The sequence below is a fragment of the Saccopteryx bilineata genome, chromosome 4 (genome assembly GCF_036850765.1).
Source record: "Saccopteryx bilineata isolate mSacBil1 chromosome 4, mSacBil1_pri_phased_curated, whole genome shotgun sequence".
NCBI classification, from domain to species: domain Eukaryota; kingdom Metazoa; phylum Chordata; class Mammalia; order Chiroptera; family Emballonuridae; genus Saccopteryx; species Saccopteryx bilineata.
In genome coordinates this window covers 161,190,355-161,211,000 of record NC_089493.1, presented here as the reverse complement: position 1 = coordinate 161,211,000, position 20,646 = coordinate 161,190,355, and the positions used below count along the sequence as shown (strand labels likewise).

Genomic DNA, 20,646 nt, shown 5'->3' with positions numbered 1-20,646 from the left:
ATAAATATAAATATTAACATGTACATTTGTACAAATACACATTAAAATGTACACTTGTACAAATACATGCATTAACATGTATGTGTGTACAAATATATACATATACATAATCAGTACCAAACTTATCCTCAAGCATAGTCTTATTTATATAAAACATATTTACTGAGTATACCTAAAAATAGCAAACCACTAAGCTAGATGCTATAAGGGTTAAAAGATAATTCAGGTCCAGACCTTAACTTTAAAAAGTTACAAATTAATAAACAACTAAGATGTGCCTGTACCCATCCACAATTTAGAGTGCTAAAAAAATTTCAGGAGAGGGCCCTTTGAGGGAGTAGAGAGGACAGCAGCATGAGGTAGCTATATCTTAGGCAGAAAAGCTATTGTGAGTAAAAACAGAAAAGTAGAGTGTTTATCCACCAGGATGAAGAAATACCACAGTTTAGTTTGCTGGAGCATAGGTGTATAATAGGAGAACTGGCTAGAAATATACAATAAGGTTAAGCTATAATAAGGATATTAATATGTGTGTTTTTTTTCTGAAGCTGGAAACGGGGAGAGACAGTCAGACAGACTCCCGCATGCGCCCAACCGGGATCCACCCAGCATGCCCACCAGGGGGCGACGCTCTGCCTACCAGGGGACGATGCTCTGTTGCGACCAGAGCCACTCTAGCACCTGGGGCAGAGGCCAAGGAGCCATCCCCAGCACCCGGGCCATCTTTGCTCCAATGGAGCCTTGGCTGCGGGAGGGGAAGAGGAGAGACAGAGAGGAAGGAGAGGGGGAGGGGTGGAGAAGCAGATGGGCGCTTCTCCTGTGTGCCCTGGCCGGGAATCGAACCCGGGACTTCTACATGCCAGGCCGACGCTCCACACTGAGCAAACCGGCCAGGGCATTAATATGTATTTTAACACAAACACCAGATTTGTATTCTAATAAACTTGGGTTCAAATTCAGGATCTAACACACCTAAATCTCCATTTTTCCTATTTTATGTAGTGAATATCAGTTCTGAGAATTAAATGAGATAAAACAATTAACTCAGAGATGTTATGAGGTAAAAAAAATTGCAGCTTTATTTTCTCCTCTCCCAAAGTCCTTTAGGATCACCATCACCTCCTGCTGTCCTTTCTCGTTTGTTCCCATGCCTTTGACTGCCCTCATTTCTTGCCTCCTCTTTCTACATTACTCATAGCTTCTTCCACATTCCTCAGTGCTCGTTTTGGAGAAGGCTGGCTACTATCTAATGATGTATAAACCAACAAAAATGCACTTTTATTCTATCTCCCAAAGGACCCAACTAGCACAAAGTACACAATATGTACCTTTAGTACTTACATGTGCTCCGGGTTTCTTACCTCGGAGTTCCTATCACGTTGAAGGGAAGATATACGTGACAGCCCAGATATGAGCGAATTCCTATTTGTGCCCCTGCCACCCTCATCCTGGGTCACCAACACATTAAAGCTATCCTGAAGTACACCATTGGGAATAATATATGTGTATTATTATTTTTTAAAGATGACATATTTAGTTCTTAACAAAACCAAAATATCAGTAGATTTCAAGAAACTTAAATCATGGAATTATTTTCTTTTGCAATAAACCTTCTAAAGGAACAACTGTAATGTTACTAGTACTTATAAATACTGAAGCCTTATTTCAATAGCATAATTAGTGATAGCAGACTAATTCTATTTTCTCTTTTTTGCTCTAAGACTATACTAACCCAACCTTTCAAAATGTAAAAAACAAACAAAAAACCCTGAATGTCAAATTGAGCCTTTTCTTTAAAAGCCAAGTCTTGTTACAACAATGTGTAATAGGCTAACCAGGAAGTTAATAAAACAAAAAATACAAATGAAACTGAACAGTGCCCAAGGTATCTTTTAGGAAATTTCTATTCACAGCTTAAAAACCAGAGAATCCTCCCCAAATCTAAAATCCCATTAGAAAATACATCAGACAATCAATGTAAAGTGAGTCAGTCAACTATAATGTTGCAGTCTGAGTGAATAACATTAAATCTAGTGATCAAATACTATCATACTTAGATCTATCTAGAGGGGCCATAAATAGAACAGAAAGGAAGAAGAATTATCCCAATATAACTGGAAAACAGGAGAGGATAAGGTAACAAGATTATATACTTGTGAATAATAAGATTGTTTAAGAAGCATTAACTATGTTGTAAATGACTAGTGACAAAAAGTGGAGAGCTCAGCAAGTATACAGAAATCCAAGCTCTGACAGGCCCCGTCTCCCCCAAACATACATATACACTGCACCTATGTGAATAAAAAGCCGTAAGGAAGAAGTGTGGGTACATGCCCATTGTATTAGCACAAATTTTGGGAATGACTACTACAAGATCCAAATAGGAGTATGACCATCTATAATTCACAGTCCAGTTGTTAATAAAGGACAATAGCAAGGAAACCCAAGTACGTATCATTTAAGCCAAGTGAAGCAAGAGAAATTGGAAGGAGACAATTAGCCAGTTTGTAAAATAAAAGGTTAAGACAACACCACAGAATAAATGCCAAACAGGGAATGTTTTATTCAAGGCTAAGGAGTCAGGTCACTGGAAGTAATCCTATGTGCAGTGTAGAGTTCTACCTAGACAGAAAGGTATGTTCAAAGAGATATCTAAAGAAGACAAAATATGGCCACAGCACAAGATCAAGTAAGAGACTTAAGGAGGGGTGGGAGTGGGGGGACAGAGATAGAAGATGGAAAACATGGAAGTAATCCCACCTGTGAAAGAAAGACACACAAAGGCAGTGGAACACAGACCAAGGTCATGATGATTAGTAGAGATAAAGATAAGAGAGAGATATGAGAGACATTACAAATAATCAATAGGACCTGGTGCCATCTAGAATAGAAACAGGGGCAAAAAAAAAAAAAAGGTGAAGATTCAAAGCTAAAAGAATCAAGATACCAATGACCTAAAAAGGGGAATTCTAGTAAAAGTCAAAATGAGGCAAGAAGATGATGGTGGAAGGGTATAAGGAAGCAAGCACTGAAGCAACTCCAAGCAGATGTGAAATTAAAGATCAATGGGGGGAAAAGAATATATAGATTTGGGGGATCATAGCAACAGATCAATCAATAGAAATGAGAGTTAAATCTATGTGAGTAGATATTTGATTTATTCAAAATTTACTGAGTACCTAATAAGCCACGAATACTCTGTGCTAAAAACTCAGGCCTAAAGGATGCTATCTGCAATCTCAAAGATCTTGAAGAATAATGAGGAAAAAAGGAGAAGGTGCAATGAGAGCTTCATATACTGTTTAGCACATCACTTAGTTTCACTCTAGATTTACTTCCTTATGATAGCCAACAGAGACAGAGCATCAAACTAGAGTAAAAAATATGTACAGCAAGCCCAGAAGGCCAGTAATTGAACATATAGGAATATATGCCACTTCCCTCATCAGAACCTGGAGGAATTTAAGAAAACTATGAACCCACTACCTGCTCTTATCTTGGCCTTTTAAGTTTACCTTTGTTTTATGAAGACCTGATGAAATGACCCTCAGCTAGAAAAAAAGCTGGGAGTACAGTAAAATTTAGAAATTGCTGTTAGGTTTCCTGAATTCTTCTGAAAAAATTACGTACCACTATTAATTGGAACAATAATGCAGTACAGAACCTTGGAAATGCAAAGAAATACAGCAGTACCCTGGCCATAAATGAAAACCTTATAAAATTTAGAGATAACATGCATCTCAAAAGACTCACATTACAAAACATATATACTCACACAAACATATCCTATGTGTCCCTTCTTCAGAGAGTGAAATTCCTCTATTATACACTCTCACTGCATCAGGTACCTCTATTTTGTAGCACTTAACATACCTGTATCTTTACATTTATCTGTCCAGCCCCAATTCTGTAAGAATGTAACTGAGAGGACTCTTATTTCACTCATCATTGCAAACCTAGTGATACACATGCTCAGTAACTGTTTAATAAGTGAAAAGAGAATCTGGAGAAAGAGCTCTGAAAAGATAGTAGCAGTGGGGGTGGCGCAGGGGAAGGGTTACTTTTCACTTTCTATTGCATACAATTCTGCACTTCTTAAAATAAACATGTATTTTTTGCAGTCAGAGGAAAAACAAATTTAAAACGAAAGTGTAGCTGTACCTCAGCCAAATTAAAATACTTACTAAAGAGGGTTTACATTACAAGAGTCATTCATTCATATTTCAATAGAATTCTCATTATATTTAGAATGTTTAGAAGCTGACATTTAAGAAAAATTATTTGGAAACTTTCTGCTCCAAATAAATATTAGTAAGAATTAATTATTCCAAAACATTTCTCTTCTGCATGGAAATGTCTTTTGTACTCAGAGCTGGTACAAATGCCATTCTCTGCCTGGACCACTCTCCTTATGCTCCAGCCACTAATCTTTAGCTCCCCATCATTCAGGCTTCAATGTTAGCTATCTTCCTAACCCATAACCCCATATAAATACTACGCTCATCTCCTCCACTCTATTAACCAAGTTGTAATTTCTGTTGGTTTGCTTGTTTTTTTGTCTCTCCTACTATAGTGAATGCAATCTTTAAGAAGCAGTCTTAAGTATATTCAGAGAAGTTGCTAAACATTCAAAAGTACATTTATTGAGGTAGCATTCTAGGAACTGGGACTACAGAAGTACATAAAGGAGACCAAAACCCTTTTCATCCTGTATCTTACAGTGCAGGGAGAGAGAGAGGATACAATAAAAAAAGTGACATAATACAGTTTGTGAGGTGAAAAGCACTATGGGGAAAAATGAAGCAGAGGACGGTAGATGTGGCATGCTGTGGGAGAGGTGAAATTTTCAATAGGGTGCTTGGAATTCAGAGGTAAATTCACAGCAACAGCTACTTCACTTTCTGCTTCCGTATCTAATTGTTTCACAATCCAAAATAAGAGACAAGCAAACCAATCCAAAAATCTCACCCAACACTGTTAGCCAAAACAAATCTCTGAGCACATCAGCCCATGCAAATAAATACCTATATGAGTCACAACCCACTATCATCTCAGCCAAACCTGTAGAAATGAATTACAGAATGAGGTTTCAAAAAAAACAGTTCCTCTCAACCACAAAATTCAGATTCATTAGGTTTAAAAGTAGGGTCCTATCTCCCACATTTAAACAAGAGTCCCAGGCTATATAGCAGGTTTGAGAAACAAAGCCCTTATAATCACCTACAATGGAAGAAAAATCACTTGCCTATGTACCACATCCAAGAGTGAATTTTTTGTGATTGATGGGGTAAAACTTTAAAAATATCTGACCATTGTGGTTCTAACATCAATAGTAGTCCCCAAGTATCAACAAGAGAAGACACCCCCACCCACCATTGTCAAACCAATCCTAGACCCAGGTCTACAATTACAACAAACATATAAGCCACAACCATGCTGTAGGCAGAGAAGATAAAGAAACCAAGAGCAAGTTTACCCACAAGCTCTCCTTGATTCAGAAATCCTACCCCTTATAGAAACATCTATAAGGAAGAGGTGGTACAATCACATGAGCATCAAAACTATTTTCCTTGAGAAACACTTAAATCCCAATTTCCAAAGATATCAAAAGTTCTTATAGTGAAGAGAAACAATTCAACACCACTCAGGAGCTGAAATCATGGTCCCTGACACTTTTCACAGCATAATCTTCATGCCTAGTCTCACTTTGTGCCCACACAAGCCTATACTTTTTTATCTCCCACATCCAGACTTTTGTTCCCCAGTTTTTAATCACTCTTTAAACTTCACCTGCTCTTCTAAGTCCTCTAATTAAGCAGAGCCTGATCTAGATGTATCACTCACCCCCACAGAGTCTGCAAGGTTCCCTACATTACTACCAGATGTATTCAAGTATACTTGTATAGGCCTGTAGGCACAGGAATAGACACAGAGCTGGTCAATCTTTATAGTATTCCTTTAAATTATAAAATCAAGGGCAAATACTAACTCATTAAATCATGTGTCTCTGGAGCACAAAGTATTAACTTCTATACAAAACATACATTCCAATGCTTTATGAAGATGTTCCCCAGATACTTCATGTGTACCCCATAGTTCAAGTCACCTACTTAGAAGAAAAGGGAGGAAATATGGCTCTGGTACCTTTTCAGCTCTAGGCAGCATTCACATACGGTAATTTACACTTGCAACTCCAAAGAGAGGAATGGCTAGTGAACTAAGCAGGCAGGCATGTAAGTGGGCAGAAAGATATCTAAAGGGAAAGAAAATGAAAGGCTAGCTTTGAGCTATTTCTGCAGTGCCCCCATTTCCTGGGAACACACAAACCAGAATAACTAGATCTCAAGTTATACAACCTACCAGAGAAATGCTAGGCAGATCCTAACACATCATGAAAACAAAATGGAACAAAACAAAACTTGCCTTGAAAAGCATCAGACACATTCTAAGATTATAGTTAAATCTGAAAAGTGTGAGACTTCCCAGAACTCTAGTTACTATGCTCAGAGAAAGGTGGGAAGGTGAAACCAGTTTTTTCCTATTATTTTCAGTAATAACAAAATAACATATTCAAAAATCAAAAGAAAAAATCCAGCTAAAATCTAACAATAGATCAAACCATTTCCAAGTTTCTACAAAGTACACCAGTCCATAAATTATTTACATGTTATAGGCAGAGACTGGTATACCAAAGAATTCAAGAAAAACTTGTTTACAAAATGTACTTTAACAAATAGCTTACTAAAGTGAATAACAATTATAGTAGTGCACACATAGAACTGTCTAATAAAAAATTCCTTAAGATCAGGACATAAATAAACAAAACAGTCTTAAAAAAACCCTCAAAGATCAGTAAAACCAAGAACTAGTTCTTTGAAAAGATAAACCTTTAACCAGACTCAACAAGAAAAAAGAGAGGACTCAAATAAATTAAATCAGAGATGAAAAGGGGGAAGTAACAGACACCAAAAAAATACAAAGCATTTTAAGAAAATATTACAAACAACTATATGCCAACAAATTGGACAATCTGGATGAAATGAATAAATTCCTAGAAACATACATTCTTCCAAAACTGAATCAGGGAGATCAGAGAATCTGAATAGACAGATTACAACCAGTGAAATTGAAGCAGTAATAAAAAAAAAACTCCCAACAAACAAAAGTCCTAGACCAGATGGCTTCACAGGTGAATTTTACCAAACATTCAAAAAAGAATAGATTAGGTATCCTTCTCAAACTATTACAAAAAATTCAAGAGGAGGGAAGACTCCCAAGCTCATTTTACAAGGCCAGCATTATGCTAATTCCAAACCAAATAAAGACACTACAAAGAGAACTATAGGCCAATATCCCTGATGAACACAGATGTTAAAATCCTCAACAGAATATTAGCAAACCGATCCAGCAATACATTAAAAATATCACACACCATGATAAAGTGGGATTTATTCCTGGGATGCAAGGTTGGTACAATATCTGCAAATCAATATATCTGATATACCACATAAACAAAATGAAGAATAAAAATCACATGATCATATCAATAGATGCAAAAAAAGCATTTGATAAAATCCAGCACCTATTTTAAAAAAAACGCTCAGAAAAGTGTAAATAGAGGAAATATACATCAATGTAGTAAAGGTCATATATGACAAACCCTCAGCCAATATCATACTCACTGGTCAAAAACTAAAGCATTTCCCTTAAGATCGAAAACAGAACAGAAATTCCCAGTTTCATGACTCTTATTCAACATAATACTAGAAGTCCTAGACACAGCAAACAGACAAGAAGAAAAAAGCATCCAAATTGGAAAGGAAGAAGTAAACTGTCATTATTTGCAGATGACATGATATTGTATATAGAGAACCCTAAAGATTCCACCAAAAAACAACCAGAACTGATAAATGAACTCAGTGAAGTAGCAGGATACAAAATAAATATCCAGAAAGCAGCTGCATTTCTATACACCAATAATGAAAAATAAGGAAGGGAATCCAAGAAAACAATCCCATTTACAATTGTATAAAAAAACAAACAAACAAAAAAAACCCCTAGCCATAGATAAATTTAACCAAGAATGTAAAAGACCTGTACTTGGAAAATTATAAGACACTGAATAAAGAAATTTAAAAAAATACAAATGAGTAGAAGCATATACCATGTTCATGAAGAGGAAGAATGAGCATCATTAAAATGTCTATACTACCCAAAGCAATCTTTAGGTTCCACACAATTCCTATCAAAATATCAACAGGCATATTTCACAGAACTAGAACAAATACTCCAAAAATTTATATGAAGCCACAAAAGACCCAAATAGCCACAGCAGTCTTGAGAAACAACAAAACTGAAGAAACCACACTACCTGATGTCAAACTATACTAGAAGGCCACAATAATCAAAACAGCATGGTACTGGCATAAAAGCAGACATACACATCAATAGAACAGAGTAAAGAGCCCAAAAATTCACCAATGACTTGATGGTCAGTTAATATTTGACAAAGGAGGCAATAGCATACCTAGGGATAAAGACAGTCAACTCAGTACATGGTGTTGGAAAATTGGACAGATAATGCAAAAAAAAATGAAATCAGACCATCTTCTTACACCATACACAAGAATAAACTCAAAATAGATTAAAATTTTAAATGTTAGATTCAAAACCATAAAAATCCTAGAAGAAAACATAGGTAGTAAAATCTCAAACATTTCTCATAGCAATATTTTTTCTATTCTATCTCCTCAGGCAAGGGAAACAAAAGAAAAAAATCAATAAATGGAACTACATCACGCTAAAAAGTTTTTGCACAGCAAAGGAAACCATCAACAAAATGGAAAGACAACCACTGAATGGGAGAATATACTCACCAATGATACATCTGATAAGGGGTTGATATCCAAATATGACACCAAAAAACAAAAAATGGGCAAAGGACCTGAATAGACACTTTTTCAAAGAAATCAGATGTCTATCATCAATAAATCAGCAAACAACAAATGCTGGCGAGGATGTGGAGAAGAGGGAACCCTGGTGTACTGCTGGTGGGAATGCAGACTGCTGCAGCCATTGTGGAAAACAGTGTGGGATTTTCTCAAAAAATTAAAAATGGAACTGCCTTATGACCCTGCGATTCTACTTCTGGGAATACATATGAAGAAGCCCAAAACACTAATTTGAAAGAATATAGGCACCTCTATGTTCACTGCAGCATTATTTACAATAGCCAAGATTTGGAAGGAGCCCAAATGCCCATCAGTAGATGAGTGGATAAAAAAGCTATGGTACATTTACACAATAGATTACTTGGTCATAAAAAAAGAAAATCTTACCTTTTACAACAGCATGGATGAACCTGCACAGTATTATGCTAAGTGAAACAAGCCAATCAGAGAAAGAGAAATACCATATTATTTCATTTATATGTGGAATCTAATGAACAAAGTCAACTAATAAACAAAATAGAAGCAGACTCACAGATACAAAGAACAGACCGACAAGAGTCAGAGAAGAGGGTCTTCATGCGGATGAGTGAAAAGGTATGGTGTTAAGGAAAAAAACAAAAACATTTGTAGACAACAGTATGGTGATTACCAGAAGGAAAGCTGGTTGGGGTAGTTAGGAGAGGGTAAGGAAGGTAAGTAGTGATGGAAGGAGACTTGACCTGGGGTGGAGAACACACGATACAATATTATGTTTTAAAGAATAAGCCTGACCTGTGGTGGCGCCGTGGATAAAGAGTCGACCTGGAACGCTGAGGTCACCAGTTCAAAACCCTGGGCTTGCCTAGTCAAGGCACATATGGGAGTTGATGCTTCCTGCTCCTCCCCCACTTCTCTCTCTCTCCTCTCTAAAATGAATAAATTAAAAAAAAATTTATTTAAAATAAAAGAATTGTACACCTGAAACCTATATAATTTTATTAACTAATGTCACCCCAATAAATTCAACAAAAAATAAATAATAAATTCCTTCTTCTAAAATCCTATCACAACCAAGTTAGGAACACAGTGAAAGCAGAAAGAAAAGTCACCGAAACCACCTCTCTACCAGAATGGGGCCAAAAATCTTCCCACCAGCTGACAAAGGCAAAACTATATCAAAACCAAAGAGCCCAAAACTAACTAATTATTCATGAAAAATCTAATTAACTCTGTAATTACCCATTTTTTCATAGTTGTAAAATGATACAGACTGGTAGAATATGAAAGTAACCTGTGAGATTGGGAAATTGGTTGGTCCTAACAACAACTCAGTTTTTAGCAGTTCTTCAAAAAGAATTTTCTGTCTTAACTCTCCAACTAGTAAACAGACCTCTCAGATTCAGAGTTTTAGACAATGGCAATGAACACAATAATCTAAAATTAAAATTTTCAATAACAACATTAACTTTGAAAGTGGAACACAAAGGTGTAAAGAGACATGAATAGGCTTTCTGGGATCACGCATCACATTCCTTGATGGGAAAGTACCCCATCTCTGTGTAGCCTTCTTGAGTCCAGATACTCTTTTCTCTATAATATTCAGGCTGGTGGAGATAAGAATCATCCCTTAGGCTGCTTCTGTCCCTCATAAAAGGAAATCTCCTGTGTCTTTGACCTTGTGAGTACACTAGCAAACCCTTAATATATAAGATGCCTGTAACATTTGAAGAATACTATTTGGCTTCTTTGTGCTAGGTATGGAGAGAAAGGTAGAAAGGGAAAGAGGGAATGAGGGACAGTAAGAAGGAAGGAGGGGGAGAGAGGGAGAGAGGGAGAGAGAAATTCTAGAAGAGAACATGGAAAACGGGGATAAACTAGGAGAATAAAGACAAGGTATATCCTAAAGCAGTGGTCCCCAACCCCGGGGCCACGGACAGGTACGGGTCCATGGGCCATTTGACACCAATACGCAGAGAAAGAATAAATAACTTATATTATTTCTGTTTTATTTATATTTAAATCTGAACGATGTTTTATTTTTAAAAAATGACCAGATTCCCTGTTACATTCGTCTAAGACTCACTCTTGATGCTTGTCTCGGTCACGTGATACATTTATCCATCCTACCCTAAAGGCCAATCCGAGAAAATATTTTCTGACATTAAACCAGTCTGTGGCCCAAAAAAGGTTGGGGACCACTGTCCTAAAGTGTACTCAAGGCAGCTCTCTGAAATTCACCCAAACTTGTGGCTTACTGCCTAAACCAACATATACATCTGGTAATAATAAACACTGATAAGTTATAAACAAAAAGGGCTTTCTTAATTCAAAGACTCTACAAACCTCATAACATTAAAATTTACATAAAACACAATCAAACAATTTGTGTGAAAACAGAATTTTCAATTTAAGTTACTAAGAAATGAAAACTGGTATTTTACTGCCTAATCTTCAAAAGACTAAGAAGCCAGTATCCTTGATTTGACCAAGTTACAAATTTGTTTTCAGTGGAGAGAAAAAACATATTGCCCCTGTGTAACACAAAGGACAAAAAATATCATCACTGCAAATCATAATGTTTGGGTTCATGATGAAAATAGGAAAGAGAGGCTGCCCAGGTATAATTATGGTTATAGTCTAATGTGCCTTTAGGTTCAGCCAAGAATTAAAAACCAGTGAAGACGGTGAGCAAAGAACTTACTGCCTCTACCTTGCAACAGAAGGCAACTTGTAGTAAATACTCCCAGCACCATGTTACATAACAAACAGTAAACAACAATCTGATTCAAACCTCATTAGTGACAACATTCTGCCACTGTCTCCCACTGAAATTAATAGCTGACTTTGCCAGAGGGAAAAGAAATGCAGCACACATCAATCTACCCATTTCTGTGGCGCCTACCATAGTGAACCAGACATGTAGATAATACCACCAAGCCTACACAGATTCTACAAAAATATTTTATTCTTTTTTTTTCCAGTTCCCTGCTCTCTTCTACCTTTTAACTAGATCATATCATGGATGCAGTTAAAATTTAAGAGGAAAGTCAGTTGAGTAGTTTCAACTAACTTTTACTGCCTATTTCGGCTATGATTTGAAATAAATAGAAGCATAAATGATGAATGGATTTTTGTCACAAAGATAAATGAGTCTAGTTTATGCCATAACAGCAGTTGTGTGAAAAGGAAGGACACATTGAGGGAGCAGCAATGCAGAGGGAGGAAAAGGAGGATGTTATGCAATCACAAACAAAAATTAAATAAAAAAATTGAAACAAAATATGTACCACTTTTATGATGGTTATATTAACAAAACTTGTCTCTTATGAGTTGTTTTGTATTCTTGTAATCTCCTGGTTCATCTTAGAGGAAAAAGAGTTAACAAAAGAGGAAAGAAAGGAAAAGGGAGGGAGGGAGGGAGGAAGATAATTTGTTCAGATCTAAAAATAATTCCTTACTTAATATGGAACCCACTAATTTCATAACATTATTGGGACCAATAGAGTATTGTTTTTTCCAAACAGATACTAGCACTGGTATCTAGCAGAAATTTTATACTACATTACTTGGATGTTTCTGTATCCACTCGGACTAAGGTTTTCAACCTTTTGGCTTTCAAATTAACATTAAAAACTAATTCACTCTGGGCAATTTGGGTACTCCAAGGAAATTCAAGTACTCTATTTTTTTTTAATAGAATTTTAAAAAAATTTTTCAAAAACAGCGATTCAAGTACCCTTTCCTCTCAACTGCATAAGGCTAAGCCACAACCTCCACCTATCCAGTCTTTGCTAGATAAGAACACTTTCGGTAGCACTAGGCAACAGGCACGATGTGACAAACCTAACCAGCCTTGAAAACATTTTCCATAGAAATATAGGGTAAACAAGATATAGTTAGTACCACACCCATTTCAACGCACAAGCGGCAAGAACTGCTTTTTCCCCCTTCTCTAGACCTCCAGCTGGTCAGGAAACAATGTCTCTACAATCAAGAAAGATAAGAGATCTGACCCAGGGTGTTCAGGCATTCCTCACCTCCGGGCTGGCCTACAGCTCCACTCCAATGCCATCAAAACTAGAATTGGAACATTTTGTGAGGAAGCGGGCAAACGTCCAAATACCCGACTGTCCTCGTCCCAGTTCTTTTTGCAACCAAAATCTGTTTTGGCTACTGAGCATGCTCCAGCTTAAGACGGGCGCCACATGGGAGTTTTCAAAGCTTAGGCTCCAAACTCCACGTAATAACAAAAGCTGCAAGGAGAAGAGAACGAAAGGGGGGCTGGTGGGTCGGTGGGTGGGGGGCGACCGAAATATGGATCTCGAGTATTGATAGTGAAGTGAAGGATCCAGGCAGGGACTGAATACGACGAAGACAAACACACTGCTTGGCATCCTGCTAGCAGCTGTGCAGAAGTTTCACACGAAGCAGAAGAAATCTCTGCAGCGGAGAAAACTGGCACGGCAAGTGGCAGAAACCCGGTCTAACACCCAGCCGAGTGCAGAAGCAGGTCACAACTGCCCAGAGTGTAATTCCCACCGATAAGCGTGGATCCTTATCTTTGAAACACAAAGGGACGGCGGCACGGATTCATCAAGCCATTGGACAGCTTTGCAGGGTGGCTGACCAGGCAATCGACCAGGGGTGTGTATTGAGGGTGGTGCTTAATGAGGAGGAATACACCGACCCTCTAAACAGAAGCGGGGCCAGAGGCCCCCTCGAGGGCGTCCCGAATGCCTCCCTCGACAGACCCGGCGGTAACGGCGGCGCAGGGACAAGGACCAGCCTCGGCCCCGCCTCAAGACGCCACCGGCCGCAGGAGAGGCCTCTGCGGCCGGACGGCCGCCCGCCTGGACCCCAGCAGGCCCAGACTCGGCCTACCTCCCGCGTCGCAGGCCCGGGTGGTTTCCGCTTCGTCCGCGGCCGAACGCCCCCGCCTCGGCCCAAGTCCAGCCTCTAGGTCTGGAGGGTGAGCCTGCAGACCCCGCTCCCGCTCGCTCGCCGGCCCGCCCCGGGGCCCCACACTCACTCTCCGGCCGGCTGGACTCACTCTCCCGGCGCCTTCGCTGTGCTTCCCCTCAGTGCAACTTTATTAGCAGCTCCGCTGCGGGACACGCGCACGGCGCCCGCTCGCCCAGGACCCGGATGAGGGAGGGAAAGAGCGCAGGACTCCCCCGCTGGGGTCGGCGCATGCGCGCCAGCCTCGAATGACCGCAGCGGGGCGGTGGGCAGGGCCGCCTTGCCCCGCTACGGGGAGGAAGCTCCGCGCTCTGCTCCGCGCAGGCAAATCTTGGTTTCGGATCAGCCTGAGGCTTCTTGCCTCTGGGGCCAGGCCCGGGACTGAGAGTCGGCCAGCTCCTACCACCACGTTAGCCACTGACCAAATCAACCTATTTTACAAGAAAATAAAATAATTGTCCTCGACATGAACAACTGGAGCTTTTCTCAGCGATATGTAAAATGCAAATAAAGATGTCATCAGATACAACTTTGCTACTTTTATTGACTTGTAATATAAATCTGAGTAATATGTCTTTCTGTGAAAAAATAGCTTCAAAACCAGCTTCTGAGTGTCTTCTTAAAGCTTTTTTTTTTTTTTAATTTTTATTTATTCATTTTAGAGAGGAGAGAGAGAGAGACAGAGAGAGAGGAGAGAGAGACAGGGGGGAGGAGCTGGAAGCATCAACTCCCATATGTGCCTTGACCAGGCAAGCCCAGGGTTTCGAACCGGCCCAGGGTTTCATTTCCAGGTCGACGCTTTATCCACTGCGCCACCACAGGTCAGGCCATTCTTAAAGCTTCTTAACCCCCTCCTACATGGAAATCTTGGAGCCTCTCCTATCCCCCGCCCTAGCAGGCACATGGAAATGTAGCGAATGCCCACCTAGGAGTCCCTCCGAAGTACTTGGAGACCAACCTCCGTAGCTCAATACACAACCGCTCCACCTCCTGGGGGCAGGAGCGATCCTGTGGGGACCCAGCCCTTAGACAGGTGGGGCCACCGAAGTGCAAAGCCATCCATAGGCTGATAGCACTCCATTCCTTCACCTGGGGCAAGGGTCAAGTATCTTCGTAGTAACTGGGATTCTTCTCGATGCTTTCCCCCTTCAATTTCCCAAAACTGTCAGCACGTCCCAGAGTATGATAGAGTAGTACCACCTAGGGGACCCAATTTGGAGAGTACTAGTGAAGAAAAACTTTTAAATAATTGTTTTTATTTTTAAAGTTCAATATCAATTTTCCAATATTCCACTATAGGGTTTTTTTTTATCTAAGTTTTTTAAAAGTTTGAGTCATTTTTTAATCCTCCTGTACCTGAATCTAAATCCATCACCAAATCCCCTGAAATCTACCTTCAAAATATATCCCTAATCTGACCATTTGTCTTCATTCTATCGCCACCTTCACTGCCTGAGCCAGCCAGGGTCATCTCACCTGGCACACAAAGTGGACAGCTGCTACTTTGCTCCAGGCTCCTTCAGGAAATGTTGCAAAAGTCTGCATTAGGGGGTGCGGGGAGGCATATGAAATGTGGACAGAGGTCTGGTGAGGCAGTGCGTGGGCCAGGGTGGGAAACCAGAGGAAGCCTGCTCTGATCAAAGGGGGCAGCTGCTTTCCCACTCCAATCAAACTGTCACCACGGGGAAAATCAGGAATAAGGACCTAGTGTTGGCAAATCTTATGATTTTTTCAAAGACAGCCAGAAAATCTGGATTTTAATGCAAAAAATCTCAGTTTTGTATGTTTAGTAACTCCTTTTTGTTCTTTCTTTTTTACCCCGTTTCTTAGATATTCAGGAGGACAACCCTTTACAAGCCAAACAAAACAAATCCATGGTCCCTATTTAGCCTGCTGGCCATCAGTTTGCAATCTCAGGCCTGCATCTTAAACCTCTTTACTACATCATAAACTTTGTGAAAGTAAAGTCTGTGTACTTTAACTCTTTGTCACACTTGCTGATTATTTGTTGTTAATTCAGAATTTTCCAATCCTTGGAAGGCACATATTTCTGGGGCCTGCATGGGTTTACAACTCCCAGAAGTGCCTATAACTCTGCCTTGGAGGATGCTTTTTTTTTTTTTTTTTTCAAAACTGATGTTTGTAGAGTGCTTTGTTGAGCATTTTAATACATAACAATTCGGTTTAAATGTTTTGTACACTACAGCCACTTCCTACTTCAAACAGATAGTAAAATCCTTCCCAAAACAAACTGTTTGCTGTTTTGCAGTCCCTGCACATATGTAAGGAACAATCTGTGATTACAGAATTTCTTTTAACAACCACATTTATAATATCAAAGCCAACAGTTTTGCTTCCAGAACTGTGTGTCCACATATTGATCAAATCAACCAGAGACTCCAACCTCTCCAAGTGGCTATGTGGGCTCAGCTTAGGTCTTAAATTGGAAAAGATATAACCTAGAAGGGAGGGCTGGAAACCTTAGCAGCACAGCAGCTGCCCCTCCAAAGGGACCGAGGAATTATCCAGACCTCTCAGGGTATAGAACATCAGACAGATCACCAAATATCTATATAGAAAAAAGATGTCAAACAGCAAATGAAAAGGGCTGCCAAAACCAGAAGAATAGAGTAAGAAGTCCCCGTTTGGGGGTAATCAAATGGAATCTAAAAACTAATGTAGAATGGGATGATCTGAACAGATAGATAATCAGTAGGGCATCAAAACAGACAAACCGCTTTTCAGTTTAGCATTCACCTGATCAAGATCAGATAAAACATAGACACTCAATTTTACTTTACCTGTAGAGAACCCTATATCTGGATAATTTAGGCCCCATACTTCCCATCCAGGGGTGCCTGTGCACATATCTGATCATGCTTGAAGATATTATTGGTGTTAAACCTAGGAGGGGGTGATAATGGCATCTACTAAGTAGAGGCCAGGGATGCTGCTAACATCCTACAATACACAGGACAGCCTCATTCCACTGAGAATTATCCAGTCCCAAATGTCCATAGTACTGAGACTGATAAATCCTGATTTAAGCCTGAAATAGTTTTTCTTTAATTGGCTTGATATTTGGGGGTGGGGTGGGGGTGGGGAATGGGCCTTTTAAAAAACTTTCCAGTAATCGCTTTAATTATTCACTTGGTGGAAGAACCAGCCTAAATGTCTAATCCATGACCTACTCCCATCTTGAATTTTCCAGATCCAAAAAGGAATTTCAGGAAACATGAGGCATGAAGAACTGAAATAATTAACTCAGTCTTTCCATATTTAAAATTTTTATTTTTAAATATAGAGTAATAGAGACAAATTGATTTTGGTTTCAATATCCTTTAAAAATAACTTTTTTTTTTAATTCAGTGAGAGGAGAGGAGGTAAAGACAGCATGTGCCCTGACCAGGATCCATAGGCAAGCGCACTAGGGGGTGATGCTTTGCCCATCTGGAGCATTGTTCCATTGCTCAGCAACCATGCTTTTCTTAGCACCTGAGGTGGAGTTCATGGAGGATCCTCAGTGCCTGGGGCCAACTTGCTCCAATTGAGCCATGGCTGCAGGAGGGAGAGAGAAAGAGAGAGAGAGAGAGAAGCGAGAAGGGGAGGGGTGGAGAAGCAGATGGGTGCTTCTCCTGTGTGCCCTAACCGGGAATCAAATCTGGGACATCCACATGCCAGGGCCAATGCTCTACCACTGAGCAAACCAGCTAGGACCAAAAAATATCTTGATTCTACCCTTCGCTGAAGCTCAGAAGATTCCCCCTAAATAGCCAGTGCACACCAGGTAGAACAGGATGAAAGTGATCATGTTTGGAGGAGTCACCCAGTATGGAAGGATCAGTGAATGAATGATATCAGTGAGACTCTTAAACGGTTCTGGTAGCCACCTCAAAGACTTCCTCAGACAGTCATGGTAAGTGGACACCAGAGCAAGAAATATCTTAAGTTTGTGTCCTGGACAGACAGTGTCCTGGAAACAATAAAGGCTGCCTTTCTAAGTTCTGAAAATTCTGTACATTCTTCAACTGCCCCACCCCCAATCCTTAATATCGAAAAACAAAACAAAACAGTGCAAGAGCCAGAGCTAAACTGGAAAACATTGAAGAAGAGTGAGTGCCCCAAGAAATGATGTGAAAAGACATAACCCATGATCCCATCTGAGAGGGAAAAAAACATGTTGCAATTTTTCAACAGAACCTCATGTTACTTTTTAACAGAAGGAGCCAAGTTCCTGCACCAGCCAGAGAATACACTAAAGTGATTATATCCAGTATTTGAAAGGGGTTTTTTTCCCAGTAAAGTTTGAGTGTTCTGATGTGGAATGTTTCCTTAATAATCTGCATACACTTATTTTCACAATTCAGAAGTTGAGAATCTTACTGGATTGAAACAAGAAAGTAAAAGAATGACACCTGCCTCCACTGGAAGTACTGGAATCTTGCGGCCACAGAAGTCTGAAGCTTCAGGGATGGATACCAGAGACTCCATGAGCCTCTGGAACAAATATACACATTTTTTGTGTATATACTTACATACCTACGTGCAAGTTTCCTGCATAAAAAGTCCATAGCTTTCATCAGATTCTCAAAGGGCTTCCTGACCTCCAAATGTTTGCAGATGCTTAAAGCAGTGGTTACTTTATGTGTGGTGTAAATTTAATGTGTCCATTTTAAGTTATCTTCTCTTTTTCAGAGCAATATAATTGGGAGAGTCCTCTCTAGGGAAGGCTGCTTGGTGGCGAGGGTAGGAACCCAGCTTGACTGTCTCCAGCCATCTGCTACATTAAAGAGGGCCTCCTATGGCTGGAATCCAAAACACAAAATTAAAAGGGATGCTTGCACCCAGAGTCATAAAACAAAGAGGCTTTCTAAAGCAGGGCTTGGAGTGAACGCTCATTTCTCCCTGACTTAGGCAGCATCTGTTCTTCCTGATGGCAAACACTCTCTAAGTTAACTCAACTGACCTCCATGGTTCTACACTCTCAGTTTTCATCCTCAGAGACATAGCCTTGGAAGAACCAAACCGCATGTGCACTCCCCCACGAATTCAGAGCAGCAGGTGAAAACCTGGGAGAGGCGAAGGAGACAAAAACTTCACGTTCTCTAGGATGCGTTTCAACCATGTAAATTGAGATGAGAGAAGTCTGAAGCCAGACTTCCTGGTTTGAACAGAGACTGTCTCACTCACTACCTGTGGGAACTTGCACAAGCTTCTAACCAATCTGTGCCTCAGTCTCCTCAGCTGTGAAATGGGGGTAACAACAGTATCCACTGATTAGAATTATGATAAGGATTAAATAAATACAGACTTGTTAGGTGCTCAGAACAGTGCTTGGCACATAGTTCCATACAAATGTTTGTTTTAAAACATATTTTCACCGATATGCCAGCAACTTCTAAAATATTTTTCACAAATTCACTTGTTACATAAAATGTGTATTCATTATACCTCAGAGTAGACTCTCTTCTCCTCTTACTTTAATAGGTGATCTCATTCACTCTCAGGCCTCTGGTACAATCTACCACAGATTATTCCCCCATTTCTGTTTCCATCTTGGACTTTACTAATGAACTTCAAGCCCTTAAACTACCTGCTTAATGTCTCTACTGGACTTCAGATTTTTTTCTTTTGTCTGCCTGCCATACTCTTTAAAACTCTTTCTTCTGCTCCCTTTGTGGTGCCATTGCCTTCCTATATTAACCACAGCACCAGATATTCCACCTCAGAAATGGGCACATGACCATTATAATTTTCAATTAGCCAGGCCACTGTGATTGGTTTGTAGACAGGCATATGACCCAAGCAAAGTGATACATATCATCCCTTAAATTGATGTATGGATGTTGAAAGAAAGGAGTCCTCCCTCTCGTCATTGCTAAGATAAGCGTGACTCTGAGGCTTCCAGAGACCACCTGCCAGCCTGTAGAGGGAGTTTGGTTGGACATGAAGCCAAAAGAGAGAAGTAGAGCTGATCTACAGAGAAGCCCTCAACTCGGCTGTGCCTGAAGTGTCCAAGATACTCTTTTGTTCCCAGTTACATTAGCTTCTGCTTCTGTCTAAGCTCGTTTTGTTTCTATCACTTATAATAGCTGCACTTAGCAGTCTCACTGGATTTATCAGATCCAAATCTGAACTCCTGATATTTGTCATTCTTTTTTCCCAACCTGGTCCTGCTCCAATCTTCACCGTGACAATAAACGGCAGCTCCATCATCATACAGGAGCTCATGCCTGGCAGCTGTCTGTGGTATATTGGATTATTGTCCTAAACCTTCACTCCTTCCCTGTAGTGGAATTAGTTATACCCTTTGCCACATGACTTTGCAGTATCTTTTCCTAGAGAAGGTGGCATGTACTTCTTGCCCCTTTGATGTTGATTTTGGCCATGTTGACTTTAGCCAGTGGACATTACATGAATGTAACTTTAGATGTGCTTGATGGTTGGTTTGTCTGTTGTACTTTTACCATCTACCATTAGAAGAATGGACCCCAGGTAGCCATTGGTCCAGAGATGATAAAAATAAACATATAGCAGAGCTGATCCTGACCCACAGTCTGGAGCCTCACTCAACAGACCTGCAGCCTGAAATTCAGCTCCCAGGCTGATTCACAGACCCCTAATTGGGAAAAAATAACATTTACTGTGGTTCACCACTGAGATTCTGGGGTTGGTTCTTACACAGCAATAGCCAACTTAAATAGTCTTACCTTATCCCTATCTCTTGCTATCATTTATTTATTCACATATAAATTCT

The 20,646-nt window shown here is 39.9% G+C and overlaps 1 protein-coding gene across 6 annotated transcripts in view; it reads right to left on the bottom strand.

Moving 5' to 3' along the window:
* SMAD5 (SMAD family member 5) overlaps positions 1-14,159 on the bottom strand; it is a 76,144-nt gene extending 61,985 nt beyond the window's left edge. Inside the window, exons 1-2 of one of the 6 annotated variants that reach the window (XM_066272538.1) lie at positions 13,960-14,156; positions 9,723-9,856 (exon numbers count right to left, since the gene is read on the bottom strand). The gene's annotated coding sequence lies outside the window, so the exon portion shown is untranslated. The other 5 variants (XM_066272539.1, XM_066272541.1, XM_066272543.1 and 2 more) reach the window with 5 other exon arrangements.
* Positions 14,160-20,646: the final 6,487 nt, after the last annotated feature.